Below are 22904 nucleotides of genomic sequence, written 5' to 3' on the forward strand. Positions count from 1 at the left end.
ATCCTTACAACCTGTAATGTGGTACTAACATGAGCAATGAATGTGTAATATGGAATCCAATGTTAGGACAGCAAATATGGGGAATACATACCTTAACAAACACTGGAAGCATATGCATGCACACACTCCAAATAACATATTGTGGAAGCAGCTTTTGTGGTACTGACAGCATTCACTCTTCATGAGTATGCACCTTCCAGCAAGTACAGGTCAATGTCACACCAAGAAATGGTCTGCTGTCCAAGACGTATGTCCATCACATTTGCCCACTCACCTACAACAGAGTCAGCCGTGTCTTGCACACATCTTACAGGCCATGGAACGGATCCCATACCCAACAGGTAGCATGCAGGAGTGGGACATATAGCCTTACCTTACCATTGCATATACCATGGCACACACTGCAGACAGTCATGTAAGTGATGAGGAAGTATGGGACAACATTAATTTATAAAATAAACAGATGGCCATCTAAGACAGATGATAACACATGTTGCAAACTGGTCATGGAGGCTACCTAAAAACATGCCACAGCACTGAGGGAGTTGCATGAATGTCTAGCAAGTACTGGCTGTGCAGTACCTGTGTTGACAATCACCTGGACTCTGCATAAGTATGGCCTCTGGGTTAGGATAATCAGATGGGACACTTGCTCCACAGGAAACATCAGCCAGGACTCTTTACATGTAGTATATGCATAACATCAAAAGTCCCCCAAAGGCATGTGTTGCAATGTGTAATGGTGTACCAAGACCAAGTTCGAAACCTACAGACAGTATCAATTAAGATACATGTGCTGCACACACAACACCTCACTCCACCTCAGGCCCACTATCCCATCTGTACCTTGCTGGTGCCAGTGTACACCTGTATGTTTGCTGTTCATTAGCAGGGACTAGGCCAGTACACATGGTGTTCTGAATTTGGGACACTGCAAAATGACACTCACGTGTGGCCCATAGTTGTCAAGCATCTGCAAAAAGGCTCAGGATGGGGAGGGGTGTCATCCTGAAACACAACAGTGATCTGAAGTAGACATCCAAAGCTTGCTAAGAAAAACTGTATCTGCACACAGTCAAGGTCATGAATTGTGACAGACATAACCCTGACTCCACTGCAATAGTGAAGGCACTGTGTGACCTCCAAGCGCTATGCATGAGTTGACCTTGCAATCTTGCAGAGTTGGGGGACATTTGTAGGGCACAGTGACCAAATACTGGCAAGTGCAGATGGGCCATGCTAGTATACCCTTTCCAGGAATAGTGACTGTTGTAGTACACTTAATAGTTGATGCAACACACCATCATGTTAAGTGTGTGCACACAATTTCATCTCACTCATCATCTGCACAACTAACACATTTGTTTGATACTGCATTTGATTGCACAGGTCATATGTCACATATCAGGTAATGTTGTATTGTGGCCCTATGGCATATCAGGGAAGAGGGTGCCATGTCAGTAAGGGTGTGTACACTCCCCATAGCCACAGTAAGCTTTGAAGGTTGTCAGTGTAATTGTATTTTATTGCTCATACATGCATCACTGATGATGAGATCTGCAAATCAGACATTAGGCATTCACTATTGATATCTGTCCACATATCATATCATGCCAGGTATGTGTAGGACAAACACATAGGGGCTATGAGCAACAGAGCAAACATAACTGACACACATATACACATTCAGCAATGGCATGCACACCTGTGAGGTATATTGCACAGTACATGCCAGGGTGCTGAACAGGTGCACAGCAATACTGTGTACATGGGTGCAATATGTTCCAGAGGAAGGGGCATCACCTACTAACAAAACCCATGCACCAGTGGCCATAGATGAGAGACAGTTGGTGGGTGGTGGCATGGGACAGGACAGTATGCTGACTATGGCAAGTGTGTCTGGACACAGCAGCCATAGCCAGATGCCCGGCGAGGTACCACTCAGACAGATGTACAGGGGTTCTTGTAGGAGGGCTGCTGGTCATCATGCCCCTGGCAGAAGTGCCACAGCTGGTGTCACCAGATGCATGTTTCAGGCCATCATGGAGGCACAGGCACGTATGAAACGTTATACCAGACAGGGTTTGAGGCTCCAGAAGGCTGCTCATTCTGCTGTTATTAACAACATCTGTGATCTTGCAGGTGCCCACTACTATTTTGCAGAGGTCCTGGATAAATGGTTGGGTGAGATGGTCGGAATCCTTGACCATGCAATGTCTGTGCTTAAGCATGTGTTGGGAGTAGTGTGACAGCCACATGGACGTTGGTTAGCAACACCAACAGGTGGAGGTCAACTTGGACATGCAACAAGTCAGAGGCACTCCCATAGTGGCAGTACCAACACCAGCACTGCAATGGGGCACTGTCCACATCACAACATAGTAGGCCACATGCACATGGCCCTGGCTGGTTCCAAGAGGGACCTGGATCCAGAGGACATATGTCATCATCAGGGGAGAGTACCATATCTTTGCTTGTAACTGATAGTGCCCAAGGAACCCCTGGCAGGCACAGTTCTTGTGTCCATGGCCAGAGATGATGAACTGCACACCTTGCCAGGTACAGTCTGCAGCTGTCCAACAAACCCCTGTATAGGGCAGCCACATGGCAGAACTGTGTGCATGCATACACACACACATCACCAGCACAGGTAGGCCAACTGCATACCTACACACACAACATCTGCACAGCCCAATTAATAATGAAACCCCCTAACACACACACATGACATCAACCAAACAGCTCAGCCTATGTCTCTGGCAAACCTACAACACACCCTGTGCATATAATGATACCTGTGCCACATCCCTGTCATCCATAATATCGATGCAGGGACAGGCTAATATGGTTCTGATGCACAGGCTGACTGTACTAAGGTGTACCAATGTAATGCTGTGTAACATGTTTTCAGCACTAAAGTTTAATGCTTACATGTCAGGATGTGTAGCTGTCCAGCCATGATGCATGATAGCTGTTATTAACACTGAGTGATAGTGGTCTCCATAATGTATTCCTTTTGTGTTGAAGGTGTCTATGTATCAGCAGGATGTTGTTCTGCTGTTGTTTCCTACAAGGGGTATGGCACTGTGGTGACAACTTGACTGTGCCATATCCTGGGTACAGCTGAACACAAGTCACAGGTCTGTATAACAGTTACTGCATGTGCCGCATGCCTGATAGGCCTGAGGGATGTATACAGGTGAGAACATGGTGGCTGATGTCAGCAGCCCTTTTACAGTGGACAATGGTAAGTGTACTGGGTGGTACACACCACATGTTTGTGTATAACACACACACACCCACACACACACAGACACACACACACACACACACACACACACACACACACACACACACACACACACACACACACACATATGCACACACACACACAGGCTTTGGTGTTGATGCAATACACAGCAAATACTGTACACATGGATGTATGTACTTTTGCAGGGAACCCATTTTAGCATATGTAATTCCACCAAGACAGAATAAGCACAACATCACATTGGGAAATAATCAGTCTGCTAGTTTAATGTCATTGATGATGGTACTGACAGGGTATATGTCCCCTTCCCCAATGTAGTGCAATCCTCAACTTGTTAAACATAGGTGTGCTGGTGTGACTGGCACAGTCCTATGCTTTGGAGGGTGTGGGGTGGTGTAGAACTGCAGATAGTGTGATTGACAACTACTTAACCTGTTAAAATAAACTACAGTATTACAGCTGACCAAGCAAGGGGAATACACACAATAACCACAATGATGGTGGTTGTGTCCACAAGATCCACATCCAACTATATATACCAACCGCAGTATCACTGTACAGCTATACAGTGGAGAAGAGGACATTTACACGTCTACTACTAGTTTTGATGGAATGAATTTCCACAAGATGATAACTGTGAAATGTTAGCATTTCCCAGTCAGTTCTCAGATAGATGACCTCCTGGGACATATATTTTCTGCAAACTGAAGTAGATCCCTTCACATGCACACACACTCTTATTTGGCAACACTGAGAGTAGAACCCCTACCTAGGTACTTATTGCTACAAATGTGGTGTGGCTTTAATTGCACACACCACACAGCTTTTAGGATGAGGTGTGTCCCAGGTTACTTGTTAAGTGAAGAACATCACTGGGCCTTGTACAGTATGGTAACGGGAGATGTACTGGTTGTTTATGAACAATATATAGTGTGACATACTGTCATATACACATTGACAAACACATAACAGTCATACACACATCTGAGAGACCTGGGTTTATCAGTGCTAACTACCTTGTCAGTGTGTCCATTCTGTTACAGATAAGTTGCACACAGCACATGCATCATTGGGCCGGATAGTGTAATCAGTTACCTGTATGGTTGATGGTGACAGTGGTCCTCATACAGTGGACCTTGGGACATGTACTGGGGGTACCATAGTGTAAAGACAGTATACCCAGCACCCACACCCCGCACTGGGTATTGATCTCAATGAAACCCATGATAATACTCCGACATACCCACAATCACACATTGACTAGGACTGCAATACAACCCCTTGTCTATGTCAAGAGTGCTACTACAGGGATATGCATCTATTGCACATGCCACAGGGATAGTAGGGTGATGCTTTGTCATGGCTCTCTTACAGTCAGCAACATCACTATCTCTTATACAGTATGGCAAGGTGCATTATATTAGGAGGATATGAACTCAGAATGCTGCATCCTACAAATATATGCATTTGCACACATACACACACTTGCCAGGACTCAGAGGGTAACCCATGCCTATCTACCCATTTGTACAACAGTGTTGTGCTGGTACTGCAAGCTCCAGGTAGCCTATAGGGTGGAGAGTGTAACAAGGTACATGTAATGTCCATTACAGCAGCAGCCATATCTAACTATGGCAATGGGGTGGTGTAGTGGGTGTGAAGGTCTTCAGGGTATTATCAACTACAGGTTTACAAACAATCCAAAAAGAATTGCACTAGGTCCACAAAGATTACTTGTAAAACAAACAATAGACTTGGGAAGGCATACAGTAAAGCTCACAGACAGTCAAATTCTCTTCCTTTAATGTCACGACCAAAGCCCAAAAACAAAGCTCTGCATTAATGTCCTGAATTATGTTTTCATTTGTAAAACTTCATCAGATGTGGGCTTCACAGTGTAAATGATCTTTACCACACTCGAACCGCCTACCTTCGAGAATCACATGACAGTGAGCACACACCATCTTTTGCACTTCCTTGTCTCCATGTCAGCTGATAAACTGCATGTGAACATTGCTGCTTGTATTTAACCTGCGGTAAACTGAAAACGGTTGTGTTGGTGATTGCTTGCGACCTTGTCTGGGTTCTGCTGGAAGTAAGGCAAAATGGGATAGATTAGGCAACAGAGTCCAGTCAAAAGTAAACTTGTGGGTCCTCAGTTCTCGTTCACACTAGTTTTGTTGTGCCTTGTTGATGGGTGCGCAGTTTGTCAGCTGACATGGAGACAAGGAAGTGCAAAAGGTGGTGTGCGCTCACTGTCATGTGATTCTCAAAGGTAGGTGGTTCGAGTGTGGTAAAGATTGTTTACACTGTGAAGCCCACATCTGATGAAGTTTTACAAATGAAAACATAATTCAGGACGTTAATGCAGAGCTTTGTTTTTGTGCTTTGGTTGTGACATTAAAGGAAGAGAATTCAACTGTCTGTGAGCTTTATTGTACACCTTCACAGGTCTATTGTTTGTTTTACAGGTTTACAAACACACAGACACTGTTAGTCTCAATAATGCACACTGACACATTTGTCAGTACTGGGGTCCATAGGTGCAGGTGTTCCTAGGTGTATACCAGGATATTGTCCATGGAGATATGAGAAGAGTAGGGGATGTGGGTACAGTGATATCATGTTACCTGCCATTTGTAGCAGGCCATCTGCCAACTGATGCCATGTGAGTGATCCTCAGAGTGAGAGTTAAATGCAACATCCAGTCATCTGGTTGCCTCTTGCAGAGGTCCAGTGAGGTGTCCGATTGACATGTATGCAACATGTATTACATAATATAGTTAGTGTCTGTCTTGGAGACCTGTACCCAAGAATGTTCTGTTGACTGTGGTAGTGTAGTTGAGGTATCCCTGTAACTCCTCACCCTTCCACCTCCCCCAGTCAAAGAAACCATAGTCAAAAACCTTTCCAAAGCAAACTTCAAGCTACTTGCATCCAAAGTGGAAAGCTTCACTATTCCCTTGCAGAAGGATAATGATATCCAGGATGCGGAATCCTACACAAAGGCACTCTATATACATCTTCAGGATTGCATGGACCATGCTATCCCAAATAAAACCAAGACTCCTTCCTCAAGCAAGAAGAAACCAGTCTGGTGGACCCCGGCCATAAGCAAACTTTACAATAAAAGGAGGAGACTTATGCAAAAAAAGGCCAAATCTCAAGTAGAAAAATCATCCGTAATCAGCATTAGTAAGAAATTGAGGACCCTCATCGAGTCAACTAAATTTAATTTTGAAAAGAAAGTTGCCACAGATGCCAAGGATAATCATAAGGCCTTCTATGGCTACGTCAAAAACCTAAATGGCAATGCTCAGGTCTGTTCTGAGCTAGTACAAAATGGAACAAAATACACTGACCCTTCTGACATTGCCAACATATTGGCTGACAGGTTCAGTGCAAACCCCCCCCCCCTCACCACCTACAGGGCATATTACCATTCCAGGGGATTGTGTAAGTCCAATTATTACTGATACATTGGTTAACAAGGCTCTATCTAAAGCTAAAAACACTGCCTCCATGGGACCAGATGGTGTCCCAGGCTGTGTCATACGCGAGCTCCAAAAGGAATTAACCCCACATCTTAATACTCTGTTCAGTCTCAGGCTCTCCACAGGATATGTGCCCATAGAATGGCGCACGGCAACGGTGGTCCCGCTACACAAGGGTGGGGCCACAACTGACCCTGGGAACTACCGACCAATAAGCCTGACCAGTCTGATCTGTAAGGCTATGGAGCGAATCATTATGGAACTCATAAATGGAGAGATTGGGAACCTCCAGTCGCTGAACCCCACACAGTTCGGCTATGTCAAGGGCAGATCATGCCTCCTGAATCTGGTGGATTTCTTTGAGACAGTTACTCAGGCTATAGATAAGGGAAAGGAGGTACACATGGCTCACCTTGACCTTGCTAAGGCATTTGACACCATTCCCCATTCAGGTATTATTGATAAGCTCACCAGCCTGGGCATAAACCCTTACGTCACAAGATGGATCGCAAACTGGCTCTCAGACAGATCACATAAAGTAAGAGTAGTGGGATCTATGTCCGAATCCAGACCAGTAACGTGTGGTGTGCCTCAGGGCTCTGTCCTGGGGCCCCTCTGGTTTGGCATATACTTCTCAAAAGTACAGGCAAGCATGGAAGGGCTGTGGCTGACTACGTTTGCAGATGACTGCAAACTGGTTGCTGTAATAGAGTCTCTGGCCGACATGGAGATCCTCCAGAAGGGCCTAAATGAGACTGATGCATGGTGTCAAAGCCATGGACTCAAGCTAAATGCAAAACAATGCGTAGTAATACCCTTTGGAAAAAACAGAGTACCCGCAAACTACAACATAGGAGGTAATCCCCTGAAATCTGAAGAAGAAATAAGGGATCTAGGGACCCAAGTAGATAGTCAGCTTTCCTTTGATAACCATGTTACCAAAGTGGTTAGAAAATCCTTCTATGTGACCCATCTGATCACGAAAGGGTTCACATCAAGCTCTAAGGATGTAATGGTGCCCCTCTACTCTTCCCTCATCAGACCCATTATTGAGTACAATGCACCAATTGGAATTTATCTGGCTAGACATCTCCAGCAGCTGGACAGACCACAGAGGTACCTAACCAAGAGGATTACTGGCCTCAAACAGTTGCCCTATGCAGCACGATTGAAAAAGCTAAGACTGTTCTCTGTTGCATACCACTTTCTCAGAGGCGATCTCTGTCTAACGTACGGAGATATGTCCAACCCAGCATTGTTGAACATGCTCCATCTTAGCAAAACCAAATCTACTCGAGCTACATGCTCTAGGGATATAAACCTCAACACAACAATGAATAGAACATGCTGGAGGGATAGATTCCCTTCGCAGAGACTTCCCTTACTATGAAACAGGGTCCCGATCTACATAAGACAGAGCCCCTCACTATCACTCTTCTGGAGGAACCTTGATGAGTGGATGGGTAACAGAAAGTTCACACCGGGGATCACACCAACAGTATTACTAGATAGCGGCCAAGGGTAATAGCTGCTAGTACAAGGGTCTAGGGAACTACTAAAGGGGAGGTGAATACCGCACAATGTGGCTGGACTAATATATGCCTTAGGGCAGATAGCCCAGTACCAACCTATGAACCTATGTGGTGCATACAGGGTGGGGATTCCTAGCTATGGCATTCATAACACAGCTGGGCAGACATGTCAGTGTTAGTCAAGCATAGATTCCTTTAAGGAGCCAAGATGGATGCCTGATATCTGCACATCGGTACAGAGGACAGACAGACATCAGTTAGCCAACTGGTTATGTATTAGGATAAATATTTTGACAGATAGATGCCTGACACTGATAGGTATGCCATTACTACATGACAGCAGCCCTCAATGACATGTCCTATATACAGAGTAGTACATGTCAGATCAATATCCAGTAGCAAATACTTAATGACACACAGCTCACACACCAAGAACATGATAGTCAGGACTCAGATTCTATCTTTGCATGCAGGGGTGTTTGATTCCAGTACTACAATCTGCAATCTACTCTTACATGGGAAAGCACTGTTAACAGTAATAACGTAATGATACACTACATGCCAATGTGACTGCATATAACATGGTATACTACCCATGTATGAAACACATTCAAACAGAAAAGAGTGTTGTACAAGCCATATATACTGAGGTGTCCCAGACAGTAGACTCACACCCCTTGCTACTGTAATGACAACACATAGATGCATGTTATGTACATGGAATTAAATACACTTATTAAAGATTCCATTACCCTGCTATTTTATCAGAGTGGAATGTGATCAGTGGTTACCAGGGCTGGGCAATGCTTAGCAGGTTTCAGCATTGCTGCAATATAACTACTAAGCAGATTTGCGCACTGGTAAGTGAAGCCTACACAGTGTAAGCACCTTTTCATTTAACAGTACATTAACACCGCTTACCTTTGCGTAAACCCATGCAAACCCACTTAAAGCTGCTCAAAACTGCCTTAACCACTCTGTATCCAACAGTCCTTGTTCTGACTAGCAACAAAATATACAGCCCTTGCAGGTCTTGAACCCAGGACCCTGTACACTATAGTCAGAGCAGTTTACCACTAAGTTATCAAAGCTATGAAAACATTTGTTGTTTTTTCCAGTATATCTGTCAGTACACATACTGAATAGTAGTGAACAATTGCTTTGACTTCTACAATTGTGTAGTACTTGTTAGTTGAAATATTTTGAATCAATATGTTGTTATACCTATATAAACACATAGATAAATATGGTGGGATACATCTGGGATGGTAAATACAGCACTCATGTACACATAACTAGGATATGTGTGTATATATATATATATATATATATATATATATATATATATATATATATATATATATATATATATATATAGCTATATATATATATATATATATATATATATATATATATATATATATATATATATACACACACATACATACATACATACAAATGTTTCAAGCATGGGCATTAAAGCCCTTCTAGCTTGCAAGTATGCCAAAACACTTGTTCCCATAATAAATGTCCAGGCTGTTCTTAAAAATATCTAAACTAGTACTTGCTTTAATGTCATTTGGTTGTCTGTTCCAAACATCGACTACTCTGTCAGAGAACCAATTAGTACATATCTCCTTCCTATAGAATATTCTACATAGGTTATCTGATGATTCTCTAGTACTTTTTGATAACCCCAAACATTCCCAGAGGTAGTTTTCCCTAAATGCCTTATATACCTGAATAAGATCTCCTCTTAAATATCTGTAAGAGACACTTTACAAGTTCAGATATTTTAGTCTTTCATAATAACTTAGATTTTCACATCCATGGATGTCCTTAGTATATTTCCACTGTACTCTTTCCAGTTTATTCATCCTTGTTTTCCTATAGGGTTTCCATATTGTTATTCCATACTCAAGTTTGGGTCTAATGTAGCTAACAAACAATGGCTTCATTATGTTTGATTTTCTAGACTTTATAAATCTTTTCATACAACCTATAGTTCTATAACTATCATTAGCCAATTGGTTGATAAGATTAGAAAAAACTCATAGCTGAATCTACCTATATATCCAGGTCCTTAAATGAGTCTACAGTTTCAATCTCCATTTCTCCATTTCTTCTCCATTATTTTTCCACAGCATGAAAGTAGACTTAAGGGTTTATATGATTCGGGTCTATATTATAACATCGAAGTCTATAAACATCTAATGTTATAATATCGACTCCATTTAATCGAAACACCAGAAAACCAAACAGAATAGCGAATTTTTTCCCAGGGAAAAAATTTGCTGTTCTGACAAACATACACACAACTTAAGCACAACAAAATAAGTAATCCACACACATACACTTCACGAAACCCTACATCAAGCAGACATACACCTCTAGCTACCCACTTACCTTAACCCAACCCTAACCCTAAGGTTCCTAACTATTGCACACTCACCTTAGCTGCTCCCTAACCCTAACTCACCTACCCCACCCTAACCCTCATGTCCACACAATTGCACATTTACCTGACCCGCGCCCTAACCCAAACTCACTTAACCCGCCCCTAACCCTAAAGTCTGTCACTACCGCACATTCACCTCACCCGTGCCCTAACCCTAAAGTCCCTAACTACCGCACACTCACCTTAACCTAGTCCGTTCGCTCACTTACCTTAACCCGGTCCATAACCATTGCACCACACTTACCTGAATACAATCCCTAACCTCCGTTCGCTCACTCACCTAACCCTGGTCCATAACCATCGCACCACACTGCTGTAAATAGCGAAGCCATGAACCACCGAAATCTTACCTTAGGTAAAATTTTGATGTTCCGAGGCTTCACTATTCTCAGTTTTCGCACTAAAGGGTTCAATATTATAACATTCAAAGTTTTTGAACTTCAATGTTATAATATAGTCCCATATGATTCTGGGTTTGTCCTACTCCCCTTTCCCTTAAAGACAGGTTTAATAAGTGCATGTCTCCAGTCTTGAGGAATCTCCCCATATTTATAAGACCTAGTGAATAACAGATGTAATGGCAGTGTAAGTTCTTGCTTAAGTGTTCTCATATCATTGTTACTTACTCCATCTCCTCCCTGCGCTTTGTTTGGATCCAGTTTGTGTGTGTGTGTATGTATATAATATATAGATCTAGGACTATCTGCCCCCCACACCCCCTAACTTTATATTCTAACTCCAGGATCACACTACAGTGGGGAAAAGGGCATAAGCCTTGAAATTTCATGTTTAGGTGTTATGAGTTTTCAGTCAAATGGGTTTTCAGTGTTTAGAAATTTCGGTGTTATGGTCTCAGTCAAATGAGTTTCTATCAAATGAACTTTTGATCATATGAATCAGACTCATATATATATATATATATCTATATATATATATATATATATATATATATATATATATATGTATATATATATATAAAAAACATATGTCCATAACATGTAGTTGAGTCATTCCACAGCAGCAATAGTCAAAACCTCTTAGTGCAAGGGGATGTCATGTAAGTATTGCAGGTATAAATGTAGAATGTTGCTATTGTAACAGGGGTCGTCTTAACAGAAATGTTGTGTGGGAGGTCACATCTGATATTGACATGTATGCCATCAGTTACTCATGGACATAAGATCATCATAGTGGAGTAACACACAAATCACATTAATGATCTTGTGGAATACAGAAGAGATATGACCAATAAATGTGGACAGTCTGACACATTCTGGTCAGTCCAGATGTATACACAGAACCCCTTATTGCAAGACGTGTGGACCAAGTCTAACAAAGTGGATGTTTACAGCCATGTAAATGGGGATATCATGAAAATAGTGGAATAGATAAGCTCACACAGTTTATGCATTCACACACTCCTGTCTGTCCTGACACATAATAACCGGAGGAGCAGAGGTCACAAACCAACATACTACCTGTTAGTTAGTGACATACATCTGTACAGCATCCCACTGCTTTGTCAGAAATACACAACAGTTATAGTGGTCCGGCTACAGTACATCTGACAAATATCTGGACATAACATCACACTTATTAATACACTGAGCTGCTAGGCATGTGACAAAGCACTGTGCAAACTACAGGCAGACTGCCATAACATTAGCCTACATTTCTTATGGGGGAATACACATGTACTTGAAAATATAGCAGGCTCTACAGGGATGTAACAGCATGGAGTAACAGACACCTGTGTGAAAGTGCATACCCATAACCAATCTGAACACAGCCACAGTCACATATGGTAAGTGTACTTAATATTACAGTAAATGGACTGTATGAACAACACTGTCCTCATATGTGCCACTTGTACACTAACCCTACATATACTGGGCCAATACACAGTGTATTCCCATTCCAATGCCTGACTGTGGTATGGGACATGTGTCGGTCTGGCCCTACAAACTTGTACGCCGATAGGGTACAATACACTGGAGCAACATGCAACATCACATAGAAGAGGACCAAGGAAAATGACATCTACCACAATCTGTACACAGGCCAAGGTACATATTCACAATACACACTCTGTCAACAATCACCATAAATACACAGACCTCACTACTATACACACTACAAGGTTTTGTCCTCAAATATAAGGCCTACTATACATAACATGTCTAGCAGTCTGATATCTCACTGGCTTGTTATCACGTATAATGTCAGTAAATAATGATGTACTGAACATATGCACCTCTTACTGTATGACATATGTACAAAGGTTGACAGAGTTTTGGCTGGAGGCACAAACACAGGGCCAATATTGACATGTTGCTGTGATAAACCCATACATTTACTGGTGTAACAGGGTTTGTTGTGACGTATCTCTTCTGAGGGATATGAAGTCAGTAACACACATGGATGTCACCATTTACTGACTGCAATCATCAGAGTATGCTACTGCATTATTAAAGATAGGAAATGTGTTAGTAACACAAGACATGTAAGACTCCAACCACTGGCCTGTCTGCAGATAGCCCTATAGGTGAGAGTTTCCTCAACCACATAACACTGTCATGACAGATATTAAATCATGTAGAACAGCCATAACCACACAAACCCTGTTAAACCAGCATTACTTCAAATGTAGAAGAGCAATACTTACATTCTGTCCCAATGTCTGGAACATCCCCCTCCTGTTTGTTGGCCTGTCTCCACAGTGTATGTTGTAAGAGGTATATCCAACTATCCTCTGTGATGCCATTTGTCAAACACCCACATGAAGTCCTGCTCACAGTGAAGGAAAAGGGCCAACACCCACATGAAGTGCTTAGTTATAGGAGTGTGTTTCCATGCAATTGGCTATATGAATGATACCACAGCTGTTCCACATGCAATTAGCTAATGGGGGACTGCAATTTGTGCACAGGCCATCAGCTGATCATGAGTATCACTTACAAAACTCAAGCTGACGCCTAAGCAAAGTAGGTGTACTTTTCCACATCCACCAGAGAGGGAGTGAGAGAGAGAGAGAGAGAGACAGAGACAAAGTAAGTAAGGAAGGGAGTAGGAGAGTAAGAGCCAAGCATGTTTGTGTATGATCCATGGGTGGAGAGTGGTATCTGGGCATTATGATGGTTGCCTATATTGTACACTAATCCATACTGTCACATGGTAATTGCACATGGCTGTACACATTTATGGCTGAGGATTGTTTCTACAATGTTTGGAAAATGTTGGTCTTGTAATGTTGACAATGGGACATGTAGCTCCTCAATATAAAGATGTGGCAAAACCCACACTGCAATGGACCTTGTCATTACACAATCACCCCAACACCCACACAGGGCAATGATAACACACACTTACCAGTACTGAGTTTCAAACCATTAACTTGGTGTTGCTATTACATTGTTATGCAGTTATTGCACATGCCACAGAGCTCATATGTTGGAGAGCTGTCCAAATGTATCTTTGAAGGTGAGTGACATCAGCAACAGTGATAAAGGAGGGATAAGGGAAGTGTAGTCCATGTGACTGACCACAAAAGCAGGTATCAAGGAAGACACAGCCCCACTCTCTCAGGGAATCACACACATTAGCATAGATGGCACAGCCAGGATTAGAACTCTTACTTAGCTAGTTTGCTACACTACAGTATTATGCAGTTATCACATGAGCCATAGAGCTTATCAGGTTAATATATGGCCAAAGGGTGATTTCAAGGTGACTGACATCAGCAGGCGTGCTACAGTAGGGCAATGGGAGGTGTAGTGAGTGTGAATGTCTTCAAAATCATTAATCTCCACACAGACACACACACACTCACACACACACACACACACACACACACACACACACACACACACACACACACACACACACACATGCACACATATTTGCCAGTACTGACATGCATGGGTTCATTGCTCCACGGTGTGTAGTAGTTGACTGTGCTGGAGGCTGTACAAGGCTAGGCAAAGGGAATACCTCGGCATCAGGCCCCATGACAATGGTCTCCAGTGTGGCTCAGGGGTGTAGTCCCTGGATTGCCCCACACAGGTGGGTATTGTATTTACCATCCACTCATCTGGGTTACTATTGTGGGTGGCCAATGAGGTGCAATGCTTGCCATGTATGTGATCTATATTCAACAACATGGACAGTGTCTGGGTTGTGCACATGTCCCACATGCATGTTCTGTGACATGTGGAAGTGTACTTGGTGTCTCCGGTGCATGTTGTGTGGACAGATTATCATCTGATGTGGCATTCCTGACCTCATGTAATGAGACCTGGCTATGGAACTGAGGTCATGCCTTCACCTACATTGACAGCATGATATAGGTATTCAGTGTCCATACAGGGCATTTGTATAAGGCATGGAATTCCTTTTGTGGGTTACATTTGCAGACTCTACAGTTGTTTCAGGCATTCAGTGGGGAACATAGCAAAGGACTACTGTAAGCATTTATTTGCCTATTGTAGGGATGAAACAGGGTGCCGTGTTCTTAGGTTCATAGGTTCGTATGTTCATAGGTTCATAGGTAGGTACTAGGCTATCAGCCCAAGGGCCTAAGTAAGCCTAACTAACAAGGTTCCCTGGCTTATGCCACCCAAGAAAGTTAATTTCCTCTGCCTCTGTTGAGCAGAGCCACAGAAGTGATCCCCGAGGTGTATTTCCTATTTCCCATCCACTCATCAAGATTTTTCTTGAAGTGTGCTAATGAGGAACTTTGCTTGACATAGATGGGTAGCTTGTTCTAGAGTATAGGAAGTCTCTGGGACAGGAATCTGTCCCTCCAGCATGTCCTTTTTATTGTGGTGACAAGGTTTAGGTCCCTAGAGCATGCAGCTCACTGGGATTGGGATTTCTTTAGGTGTAGCATGTCCAACAGTTCTGGGTTTAACATAGCTTTATATGTTAGACAGAGATCTCAGAGTAGGTGATATGCTACAGAGTAAAGCTGTTTGAGGCCAGTAATCCTCTTTGTGAGGTGCTTCTGTGGCCTTTCCAGCTGCTGCAGATGTCTTGTGAGGTACATCCCAAAAGGGGGGATGTACTCTATAATGGGTCTAATGAGTGCCGAGTAGAGAGGAACAATGACCTCTTTTTTCCTGGATGAGCACCCTTTTGTGATGAGGTGTGTCACATAGAAGGATTTCCTGTCTACTGTGGCGATGTGATTATCAAAGGAGAGACTACTGTTCACCTGGGTCCCAAGGTCTCTCATCACACATTTGGCATTAAGTAGACTGCCATTTATGTGGTAGTTCATGGGTACAGAGTTTTTACCAAAGGGGATGACAATGCACTTTTTGGCATTGGGCTTGAGGCCATGCCTCTGACACTAGGCATCTGTCTCTGTGAGGCCCTTCTGTAGGATGTCCACATCATTTGGGGACTTGACTATGGCTCCTAGTTTGCAGCCATCTGTGAACTTCATTAGCCAGAGGCTTTCTGTGTTAGCCTGCACTTCATGGAAGTAGATACCAAACAGGAGAGGTCCCAGGACTGAACCCTGTTGTACTCCACTTGTCACTGCTTTGAAGTTAGATTTGGAGTCTGTAACTTTTACACTGTGGGTTCTGTCAGTGAGCCAGTTGGCAACCCATCTTGTGACATAGGGATTTATACCTAGTTTAATGAGTTTAGCTATAATTCCAGAATGAGGGATGGTGTCAAAAGCCTTGGCGAGGTCAAGATAGGCTGTGTGAACCACCTTACCCTTGTCTACGGCTTTGTTGACTGCCTCAAAGAAGTCAATCAGGTTCAGAAGGCATGATCTGCCTTTCACAAACCCGAACTGGGTGGGGTTCAGAGTTTGGAGGTTACCAATGTCTTTGTTTATGAGTTCCATTATGTTACGTTCCATGGCCTTGCAGACCAGGCTCATCAGGCTAATAGGGCGATAGTTCCCAGGATCAGTGGTGGCTCCCCCTTTGTGGAGTGGGATAACTGTTGCTGTGCACCATTCACTGGGTACAAAGCCTGATGTGAGACTATGATTGAACATGGTACTTAGGTGGGGAGCCAGTTCATTCTGAAGTTCATGTAAAACGCAGACTGGGATGATGTTCGGTCCCATGGCTGCTGTGTTTTTGGTTTTAGAGAGTTCAGCTTTTACCTGCATAGATGTGATTACAGGGACTCTGCATTCTTCTTGTATAGATATTGGCCCTTTATGGGGTGAGAGGGGGGTAAAGTTATCACTGAACCTATCTGCCAGGATGCTGACAGTATCAGTTGGTTCTGTAATTTTCATGCTGTTGTGCTGTAAATCAGAGCAGATCTGGGTGTTGCCATTGAGATTCTAGACATAGCTATAGAATGTTTTGTGGTTGCCCTTAGAATCTGTGGTGATTTTATTTTTGTGGCTAGTATTGGAGGATCTTATAAGGGATTTCAGCTTCTTACTGAGGCTGACCAGGGAGCTCCTCCACTCATGGGATTTTAATCTCTTTTGCAACAGTTTCTTCCTTCTGTAATAGAGTTTGTTTATGGCAGAGAACCACTAGATTGGCTTCATTTTTTTGGAGGATAGAGTCTTGGATCTGTTTGGGATAGCACAATCCATGCAATCGTGTAAGTGCTTATAGAGTGCATTTGTGTAGGATTCAGCAGTCGTAACTGTATTGTCCTTCTGCATGGGTGTCATGAAGTTCTCCACTTCTGTCTTAAGAAGCATGAAGTTGGCTTTGGAGAAATTTTTTACCATGGTTTCCTTAATGATGGGTGGGACGGGATGCAGATATCTATGGCGATTAGCTTATGGTTGGATCTGACCAACGAGCAGTTGACTTCAGGTGTGGAACACCGGTCACTCATGATGGTAATGACTAGGTCTAGGATATTGTTGCCCCTGGTGGGGGTGTGGATAAGTTGATCCAGGACATTGGAATTTATGAATTCCAGAAAGCGTTGAGTGAAGGATTTGGTACATGAGTAATTTTCCCAGTTAATGGTGGGGTAGTTGAAATCCCCCTTTATTAGGGTGTTTGGTTGAACCCTAATCTTTTCCAGTATATCAAGAAAGGAGGAGTGGAAATCCTGGGGAATGGTGGGGGATCTGTAGCAAGCTACAATTTGGATTGCAGTTTTGCCCAGAGTTAGTTGCACTTGGATAACCTTGGATGCATTATGCTGCACAACTAGCCTGAAGGTGTGGATATCCTTAATGAATATGGACACACCTCCACCTTTGGGGTTCTGGTCCAGGTTAGAAGGCCGAAAAGTGTGGTATGAGTTATAGCCCTTAATGCAGGGGTGTTGTCTAGAGCCTTGAACCAGGTCTCAGTCACTGCACAGATATCGATGTTCTCCATTTTAAGGAGTGCCTTGAGTGAGTGCATTTTGAGATTTAGACTTCTAGCATTGAGTAGCATTACCCTCAGTTTTTGCTTGCCTGTTCCTGTTATGGTGGTGAATTTGTCATTTGAACCTTGCCTAAAAAAGGTACTATAGGGGCGGCAAGACCCTTAGCCAATATCCAGAATCCCAGGGGCGACAGGTGCAGGCCATTTCTGGCAAAGCATTGTGGTCTGTCGACCATGTCATCCTAGGCAGACAGATACTGGATCCCCTTAGAATGACACCAGAAGCTTAGCCAGTTGCTGAAGTCAATCATTTTGTGGTTGTACTGTGGTATCATTCTGGGCGATGGCAGGATACTACTCAGGGCTAGGGTCATACCTAGCTTATCTGACCAATGAGGAGTTGACTTCAGGTGTGGAACATCGGTCATTCATGTTGATAATGACTATGTCTAGGATATTGTTGCCCCTGGTGGGGGTGTGGATAAGTTGATCCAGGGCATTGGAATTTATAAATTCCAGAAAGCGTTGAGTGAAGGAGTTGGTACATGAGTAGTTTTCCCAGTTAATGGTGGGGTAGTTGAAATTGCCCATTATTTGGGTGTTTGGTTGAACCCTAATATTTTTCAGTATATCAAGAAAAGAGGAGTGGGAATCCTAGGGCATAGTTGGGGATCTGTAGCAAGCTACAATTTGGATTGCAGTTTTGCCCAGAGTTATTTGCACTTGGATAACCTTGGATGCATTATGCTGCTCAACTAGCCTGGAGGTGGGGATATCCTTAATGAATATGGACACACCTTCACCTTTGGATTTCTGGTCCAGATTAGATGGCCGAAAAGTGTGGTATGAGTTATAGCCTGGTAATGCAGGGGTGCTGTCTAGAGCCTTGAACCAGGTTTCAGTCACTGTGCATATATCGATGTTCTCCATTTTAAGGAGTGCCTCGAGTGAGTGCATTTTGAGATTTAGACTTCTAGCATTGAGTAACATTACACTCAGTTTTTGCTTGCCTGTTCCTGTTATGGTGGTGAATTTGTCATTTGAACCCTGCCTAAAAAAGGCACTATAGGGGCAGCAAGACCCTTAGCTAGTATCCTGAATCCCAGGGGCGACAGGTGCAGGCCATCTCTGGCAAAGCATTATGGTCTGTCGACAGAAGGATGCTACTCAGGGTAGGGTCATACCTGCCTGGGCTACAAGACTGGAGAGCTCTTCCATGTCTTTTTTCATTTAGTCCAGGGAGGTACATCTCAGGTTATTCACAAGAACATGGACAATGACATTGTCATATTTGTACTTGTTGTGGAGTGACCTGAGTGCATGGATTATGTGGTGGATTCTGGCACCCAACAGGCAGCTGACATTAACCTTCTCCTTGTTTAGCCTGGTGAGTGGGACGTCAGTGTGCCTGACTATAGAGTCACCTATGACTAGTGTGTTGGGTACGTTGTTTTGCCTTATGGGCTGTGGTTTATTGGCACACTGAATCTGTGGGCTATGTGTCATTTGGGTTGTGTTGGGGGATGGAGGTTGCTAGTGTTTCTGCTTTGGAGGTCTCAGTTGCTTGAGCAGATTAGTATTGAGAGCCTCCACAAATGTTTTTGTGTTTCTATGTGTGGATTTTGGTGGTGTAGGTTTAGTGGGACTATATGAGGAGTGTGGTGTGGTGCAAGTGTTTACCTTCTCCTCTTGACTGTCAAGTTCAGTCTTGGTTGGAGAGAGCTTTACCTCCAGTTTGGCTAGATAAGTGCATCTCTCACAGGTTGTGGTGTTGGGTAGTAGGAGAAGAGGGTTGTCTGTGTACATGAGGCAATTGCTTAATTGCCCCAAGATGCCCAGATTCATCAGATAGACCGGAGAGAACACTGGGAGCTGACTCTTGGACATGCCTGAATAGAAAACTACTTTCCTCTAGACAAGTGAGGAAATTGAGTATAAGAGCTGTTTTTCTCTAAGCTATTGAGGAAACTAAGTACAAAAACTATTTTCCTCTAGGTAAAGAGGAAGGTTGAGTGCTGTAGTAATTTGTAGCTTATTTAGTGCTGACAACAAGTTCTGAACAAGTGCTGAGCACGAATAAGCAAATTCAAGTGCTGAAACTAAGAAGCTGTACCTGGATCTTGTGGGAGATAGGCTATCTAGTGCTTACCACTCCCACTGATAAGCTAGAATGCTTCCCTCCAACACAAAAAGGCTTGGGGGGGGGGCTCAGAAGTTTACCAACAGTCCTGGATAGAGCAAATCTGTATCTGGACTAGACTAGTTAAGGGAAAGGTGAGAAACAGTGCAAACACAGGCTTTTAAACCAGAATGTTGAAAGAGATGGAAAAACTGCCCAAACGGCTAAGAAACTACAATTTCTGGGCTAGAACCCACTCTTGTGGTAGATAGGCTACCTAGTGCTTACCACTCCTAATGATAAGCTAGAATGCTTCCCTCCAACATAGAAAGGCATAGAGGGCTCAGAAGCTTACAAACAGTCATGGATACAGCAAATCTGTATCTGGAACAGAGCAAGGATACTACCTTCCACAAGATACAATAAATCCAATAAATCCAATAATCCACACCTCGATCAGGGTAAACACAGGTTTATTACAGTCACAGGAATCACAGGTTAAGCGCTTTCATCCACACAAAGCAGACTTCTTCAGAACCAATGAATGCAATGAACAAGATACATATATATAGCAGATTTGGCGCCAAAAAACAATTAATATACTTAATTAAAGTTATAGTCTTAAAAATCTTATCTTAAAAAATCTTTAAAAATCTCATACACTCAAAAAACAGATGTAATACTTATTAGAATGTAATTATCTATTATAAGTAGTTAAGGTGAAAAAATACTAAGGTGAAAAAATACTAATAAATATATACTTAGTAAACAAAAAAAAAAAAAAATATATATATATATATATATATATATATATATATGTATTTCTAATAAATATGTACTTAGAATGACATGTTTGAACAAAAAATGTAGCTAAAATGTAACAAAAATTATGTATATCCTAAACTTACATGATAAAATATTTATTAAAATATTGTGTATGGTAAGCTGTAAAGCACAAAATGCTGTTGTAGACGGCCCCAAAAAAAGGCAGTTACAATTATGTATTTAACCCCGAGCCAAAAGGAGGAAGGGTTTTATACTAATACTCTCGTTTAAGCCTGGCCAAGAGGTAGCATCACACAATATCTGCCATTTAGTCTCTAAACATGACAGTCCTACCTTCCAATTACCCCCATGTTCATTCACCCCAATTTGATCAATAATTTTAAAAGTGAAACAATGATGAGGTCCTTTTTCACTAATATGCTTACTTAGTGCATTTTTCATGTCTACTTTTTTGATTTTGTATAAATGTTCATATATACGAGTTTTTAGCTTCCTTTCAGTCTTACCAATATAGTAAGCTTGGCAACAAGAACAGGAAGCCAAATAAACCACCTGCATAGTGTTACAATTCCCTTTTTTACCATAGCATGTAGTTCTAATGTTGTTACCCAATTTTAACATTAATGTACTGACAATACTTACAGCTACCACATTTCCTGGTATAGTAATCTTTGTTACTCCTAACCTCTTTTTTCTTTCCACCTTCAATGATTCTCTTGAGGTTAACCGAGGTTTTGAATACACTAACAGGATGGTCACCTAACACCGTAGCAATATCATCAGAACTCGAAAAAACATCCCAATGCCTTTTCAAAATCTCCTTAACCAAATTGGAGTACGGGTTAAACATGATGACACACACATTCCTACTGTTTCTTATAACTTCCTTGTGGGTGTTCTTATCAACAAATGTACTACCCAATAACGGAACAAATCTGTCCCCCCATGATCTGATCACAAATTTTGTAACATCCTCCACCATAACCGCAGGGTAACCTCTGGCCAAAAACATCTCGGCTACTGTCCTCATCTGATCTTCTATGTCCTGTCTGGTGGAACACATTCTGGCAACAGATGCATTGCCCTTGAGTACATTTCTGAAGATGTGGGGAGGATGACAACTACCAAATTGTATATAATCATTAGAAAAAGTGGATTTCCTGTAGATTTTGGACTGAAATCCTTCATTAGTGTTACTAATGAATGTGTCCAAATAAGGTATCCCTAGTTTCTCCACTTTGTAAGTGAACCTTAAAAAACTTGTAGTACTGTTTAGGTAAGAAATGAAGCTAGGTATATCTTCTGCAGGTCCCTTCCAAATAATGAAAAGATCATCTAAAAAGCGTGTGTATAAAGCAATATGCTTAAAGTATTCACTAGGCATGACAAATACCTCCTCCCACTCAAGCATGACGAGATTCGCAAAAATGGGGGCACAAGAGGCCCCCATTGCTACTCCTCGAATTTGTTTAAAATATTCCCCCTGAAACTGTATGTAATTATGTGAGAGAACAAGTCCCATCATGTCAAGTATTAGACATATTTTGTCCCATGTGAGATTGGAATGTTTTTTCAAACTGTTTTCAAAATATTCAAGGCCTATGGTGTTAGGAATACACGAAAACAGTTCCTGAACATCTATAGTCAAAAAAATCAAATTTGGAGACCATATATCATGTTTTAATTTACTTAAGAAGTCCCAAGAGTCCTTAGTTAAGTGTGGAACATTGTAATATACATGTTTACACCAATGGTCTATAGCAACCCCTATATTAAATGTTTTTGATTTTGAACCGGATATGATGGGTCTAAAGGGGGGGTTTTCTACACTTTTGTGAATTTTCGGGATGCCAACTATTCTAGACATCACGGGATGCTCAGTTCTGATAAAGTCATACACTTCATTCGTAATACGGTTATCTAATAGA

The sequence above is a fragment of the Protopterus annectens genome, chromosome 7.part0 (assembly GCF_019279795.1).
Source record: "Protopterus annectens isolate FY-2018-M chromosome 7.part0, PAN1.0, whole genome shotgun sequence".
NCBI lineage: Eukaryota > Metazoa > Chordata > Ceratodontiformes > Protopteridae > Protopterus > Protopterus annectens.